This window comes from Triticum dicoccoides, chromosome 2B (assembly GCF_002162155.2).
Source record: "Triticum dicoccoides isolate Atlit2015 ecotype Zavitan chromosome 2B, WEW_v2.0, whole genome shotgun sequence".
NCBI classification, from domain to species: Eukaryota; Viridiplantae; Streptophyta; class Magnoliopsida; order Poales; family Poaceae; genus Triticum; species Triticum dicoccoides.
This window is the reverse complement of record NC_041383.1, coordinates 493378526-493385139: the sequence shown is the minus strand read 5'-3', so window position 1 is coordinate 493385139 and position 6614 is coordinate 493378526.

Below are 6614 nucleotides of genomic sequence, written 5' to 3'. Positions count from 1 at the left end.
TCTCGTGAATGATGAGCGGAGTCCACTCATCGTGAGAATAACCGACCTAGCATGGAAGATATAGACAACCCTAGTTGATACATGAGCTATTCAAGCATACAAAACATAATTTCATTTGAAGTTTTAGAGTTTGGCACATGCAAATTTACTTGGAACGGCGGGTAAATACCACATATAGGTAGGTATGGTGGACTCATATGGAACAACTTTGGGGTTTATGGAAGTGGGTGCACAAGCAGTATTCCCGCTTAGTACAAGTGAAGGCTAGAAAGAGACTGGGAAGCGACCAACTAGAGAGCGACACAGTCATAACCATGCATTAAGATTAACCAACAATGAGTGCAAGCATGAGTAGGATATAAATCATCATGAACATAAATATCCTGGAGGCTATGTTGATTTTGTTTCAACTATATGTGTGAACATGTGCCAAGTCAAGCCACTCGAATTATTCAAAGGAGGATACCACCCTATCATACTACATCACAACCATTTTAATAGCATGTTGGCACGCAAGGTATACCATTATAAACTCCTGGCTAATTAAGCATGGCATGAGTAACTATAATCTTTAATTGTCACTGAAAACATGTTTCATTCATAATAGGCTGAATCAGGAATGATGAACTAATCATATTTACAAAAACAAGATAGGTCGAGTTCATACCAAATTTTCCTCATCTCAATCATTTCATCATATATCGTCATTATTGCCTTTCACTTGCATGACCGAACGGTGTGGCTAATAATAATAGTGCACGTGCATTGGACTAAGCTGGAATATGCAAACATTTAATGCCAAGGAGAAGAGAAGGTAATATGGGCTCTTTATTAGTTCAAGAATTTGCATATGAGAGCCACTCATCATTTTCATCGTGGTCTTCTCCTCTCGACCCCCAAACAGAAATTCAAAGAATGAGAAAAACTATTTACACAGGAAAGCTCCTAACAAGCAAAAGAAGAACGAGAAATCTTTTTGGGTTTCCTTATTTTAATTGCTACTACTAAAAGCATGGAAAGTAAACTAGCTAAAAGCCACAACTATTTTTTTGGCTTTTCTCAAAGTTTTTCAAACACACAAGAAGAAAGCAGAAAAAGAAAATAAACTAGCATGGATAGTACAATGAAAAAGTATGAACACCGACAACTAGAATAAGTGTGTGATCATGAATGTAATGTCGGTGGGAAATACATACTCCCCCAAGCTTAGGCTTTTGGCCTAAGTTGGTCTATGCCCACGGATCAAAGTAGTCCTCTCCGATGTACTGAGGAGGATCCTTGGGGTGCCACTGGTTAGCGAGCTCTTGTGGATCCCACTGATAAATAGACTCTTGGTATGGATCAGGAGATGGCTCAGGCTCAGGCTCTGGGGACCGTATCCGCCCCCAGTACACATAAATGTCGTCAGACATGATAAGGTATGTGCCTGAATGAATGTTAAACAAAGAAGGTGCAGGCAAGGTAATAATCTGACAAGTAGTTTTACTAAATACGAAGTTATAAATAAGTCTCTTCTCCTTATCATCACCAATAAAATCATGTGCTACCATACTTTTATAACCTAAGAAAATAGTGGGAAGCACCTTTTCCTCTTTCTCATAATGCCTAATAGGTATCTCAAAATATTTAGCAAGACGCGAAGCAAAGATACCTCCAAAAATGGGGCCCTTTGTATGGTTTAGACTCACCCGTTTAGCAACCATAGTGACTAAACTAAAAGTTCTACCACGAAGTAAAGCATGGCGCAAAATGGCAAGGTCAGGAGTACTGAGGCCCCTACTGTTCCCGCGACCAATTAAACATCTACTGGCAAATATTGCATAGTAACGTAGAACAGGAAAACGTATACTAGTAGTTCTTGCATCTAACACTTTTCTCGTTTCCCCTACAGAAATTTTATCAATAAATTCTGCCACATCACTAGGATGTGGTTCCTCGACGCTGCCCTCAAAGGGCAACTTGCAAACCATACAAAAATCATAGAGTGACATCTCCTTAAACTCATCGTATAAATAAAAGTCTACCGAAGGTGGTGATCTCCTAGCATGGAAATGGAAGTTTTGCATGAAAATATTAGTGAGTAGGAGGTATTGATCACACTTATCATGGATGAATTCGGTGATGCCTGCATTCTCAGCCAAATAATAAAAGTCTTCATAAATTCCAGTGGCCCTCAAGAATGCATCACAAGGCCATTCAAACTGCCGAACCTCCGTGGTGCGTGGAAGGTTGTATTTGGGCTTCTCATTCTCTTCATTCTACTTTTCCTTCGAACCTATGCTCGAGGAGCCTCTCAACAATCTCTTCAACATTTTCTTCCTCTGAAATTTTTAGTGACTCAAAATAAACATGAACCAAACTAAACAAGATTGATAGCAACTACTCCCACAAGTGCGTAGAGGTTATATCATGCATCAAAAATAGTTTGGACCATATAAATTTGACATGCAAGTTCAAGAACAGGGTCACCTCCGCAACAAAAATTTGCAATAAATAAAGCACTAGAAAAAAATTAATTGGACCATTGGAGGAGTCACATACCGAAGAACAATCCTCCAAAGCAGTTTTGTGAATGGAGCTTTGAGCAAGGAGATAAAAAAATGGCAGCAAAATGAGCAAGAACATGGGTTTGAGCTACAAGATGATTTTTTTTCTGGAGGAAAATGGAGTGTGTGGGTGCTGGAATAAGTGGAGGGGGGCACGTGGAGCCCACGAGGTAGGGGCACGCCCTCCACCCTCGTGGATAGCTGGTGAGTCCCCTTGGTGTGTTCTAAGTGCCAGAAATTCTCAAATGTTCTACAAAAAATCATACTGAAATTTCAGGGCATTTGGAGAACTTTTATTTTTGGGGTATTTTTTATTGCACGGATAATTCAGAAAACAGACAGAAAATACTATTTTTGCTTTATTTAATCTAAATAACAGAAAGTAGGAGGAGGGTACAGAAGGTTGTGCCTTCTAACTTTGTCCATCTCATGCTAATCAAAAGGAATCCACTAACAAGGTTGATCAAGTCTTGTTAACAAACTTCTTCTGAATAACATGAAATCGGAGAATTTTTGAATAAAACTATGTTAGCTCTACGGGGATATGCATGTCCCCAACAATAAGAATATCATATTTCTTTTTGACTGTAGGAAGAGGGAATTCAAAACCTCCAATAGTAATAGTTGAAATTTTTCCAATAGAATTGATACTATGAACTTGAGGTTGTTTCTGTGGAAAGTGTACCGTATGCTCATTACCATTAACATGAAAAGTGACATTGCCTTTTTTGCAATCAATAACAGCCCTTGCAGTATTCAGAGAAGGTCTACCAAGGATGATCGACATACTGTCATCCTCAGGAATATCAAGAATAACAAAGTCTGTTAAAATAGTAATGTTTGCAACCACAACAGGCACATCCTCACAAATACCGATGGGTATAGTAGTTGATTTATCAGCCATTTGCAAAGAGATTTCAGTAGGTGTCAACTTATTCAAATCAAGTCTACGATATAAAGAGAAGGGCATAACACTAACACCGGCTCCAAGATCACATAAAGCAGTTTTAACATAGTTTCTTTTAATGGAGCATGGTATAGTTGGTACTCCTGGATCTCCTAGTTTCTTTGGTATTCCACCCTTAAAAGTATAATTGGCAAGCATGGTGGAAATTTCAGCTTCCGGTATCTTTCTTTTATTTGCAATAATATCTTTCATATACTTAGCCTAGGGATTCATTTTAAGCATATCAGTCAAACTCATACGTAAAAAGATAGGTCTAATCATTTCAGCAAAGCGCTCAAAATCCTCATCATCCTTCTTCTTGGATGGCTTAGGAGCAAAAGGCATGGGTTTCCGAACCCATGCATCTCTTTCTTTACCGTGCTTCCTATTGGGGAATGTAGCATGCAATTTCAAAAAAATTCCTACGATCACGCCAGATCTATCTAGGAGATGCATAACAATGAGAGGGGGAGAGTGTGTCCACGTACCCTGGTAGATCGAAAGCGGAAGCATTAGGTTAATGCGGTTGATGTAGTCGAACGTCTTCACGATCCAACCGATCTAGCACCGAACGTACGACACCTCCGAGTTCAGCACATGTTCAGCTCGATTGCGTCCCTTGAACTCTTGATCCAGCAGAGGGTCGAGGGAGAGTTTTGTCAGCACAACAGTGTGATGACGATGATGGTGATGTGATCCGCACAGGGCTTCGCCTAAGCACTACGACACTATGACCGGAGGTGTAAACTATGAAGGGGGACACCGCACACGGCTAAGAGAACAATTGATGTGCCTTTGGGGTACCCCCGCCTCCGTATATAAAGGAGGGGAGGAGGAGGCTGGCGGCCAGGAGGGGCACGCCATGGGGGGAGACCTACTCGGACACCACTCCTAGTAGGATTCCCCCCCCCCCACTTTTTCCTTTTTTTGGAGTAGCAAAGGAGGAAAGAGAGAGGGAGTAGGAGAGGGAAAGGGGGGGGGGCGCCGCCCCCACCCCTTGTCCAATTCGGATTGGCAAGGGGAGCGCCACCTCCTATGGCCTACCCTCTCTTCTCCACTAAGGCCCATGTTGGCCCATTACTTTTCGGGGGTGGGGGGGGGGGTTCCGGTAACCTCCCGGTACTCTGAAACTTATCCGAAACTTTCAAAAACCATTCCGGTGTCCGAATATAACCTTCCAATATATCATTCTTTACCTCTTGACCATTTTTAGACTCCTCGTCATGTCCGTGATCTCACCTGGGACTGTGAACAAAACTTCGGTCACCATAACACATAACTCATAATACAAATCCTCATCGAACGTTAAGCGTGCGGACTCTACGGGTTCGAGAACTAGGTAGACATGATTGAGACACATCTCCGATCAATAACCAATAGCAGAACCTGGATGCTCATATTGGTTCCTACATATTCTGTGAAGATCTTTATCGGTCAAACCGCATAACAACATACGTTGTTCCCTTTGTCATCGGTATGTTACTTGCCCGAGGTTCGATCATCGGTATCTTCATACCTAGTTCAATCTCATTACCGGCAAGTCTCTTTACTCGTTATGTAATGCATCATCCCGTAACTAACTCATTAGTCACATTGCTTGCAAGGCTTATAGTGATGAGCATTACCGAGAGGGCCCAGAGATACCTCTCTGATACACGGAGTGACAAATCCTAATCTTGATCTATGCCAACCCAACAAACACCTTCAGAGACACCTGTAGAGCATCTTTATAATCACCCAATTACGTTGTGATGTTTGATAGCACACAAGGTGTTCCTCCGGTATTCGGGACTTGCATAATCTCATAGTCATAGGAACATGTATAAGTCATGAAGAAAGCAATATCAATAGAACTTAACGATCATTATGCTAAGCTAACGGATGGGTCTTGTCCATCACATCATTCTCTAATGATGTGATCCCGTTCATCAAATGACAACACATGTCTATGGTCAGGAAACATACCATCTTTGATTAATGAGCTAGTCAAGTAGAGGCATACTAGGGACACTTTGTTTTGTCTATGCATTCACACATGTACTAAGTTTCCGGCTAATACAATTCTAGCATGAATAATAAACATTTATCATGATATAAGGAAATATAAATAACAACTTTATTATTGCCTCTAGGGCATATTTCCTTCACTTCCTAGCAACGAAGTCTCTCTTATCATAATGTTGATTCTTTGATTGTGGGTTATCAAGATCAACAACATGTTCAATCTCTATATCATTATTATTACTAAGTTGAGCATCAACATGAACATCATTATTAACATTATCACTAGGTTCATGTTCAACACTAGATTGTGTTTCAACATCAGAAATAGAAATATCATTAGGATTCTCAGGTGTGTTAATAACAAGTTCACTAGAAGCATGCAAAGTCCTATCCTTATTCTTTTTTCTTTTTGTTAGAAGGACAAGGTGCATCAGTATTAATTCTTTGCGAATTGTGCTCAACTCTCTTAGGATGTCCCTTAGCTTACAAAGGTTCCTGGGTCATTTTACCACCTCTAGCCATAACTCTAACAGCATTATCATTGTTCTTATTATTTAACTCATTGAGCAAATCATCTTGTGCCTTAAGCACTTGTTCTACTTGAGTGGTAACCATGGGAGCTTGTTTACTAATAAGCTTAATATCACCTTTAATTCTAGACATATAATCACTCAAGTGTTCAACCATATAAGCATTGCATTTAATTTGTCTACAAAAATAAGCGTTGAAGTCTTCTTTTTTAACAATAAAATTATCAAACTCATCCAAGCATTGACAAGCAAACTTAGTAGATGGGATTTCACCCTTATCAAATCTATAGAGATAATTTACCTTTACTACCTATGTCAGGTTATCAAGGCCATGTATCTCTTCAATAGGCGGTAAATTCTTAACATCTTCAGCTTTAATAGCTTTTTCTTTCATAGATTTCTTTGCCTCTTGCATATTTTCAGGACTGAGAAATACAATACCCCTTTTCTTCGGAGTTGGCTTAGGAGTTGGTTCTGGAAGTGTCCAATCATTATCATTACTCAATATATTATTCAATATCAATTCAGCTTGCTCAACAGTTCTTTCCCTGAAAACACAACCAGCACAACTATCCAGGTGGTCTCTGG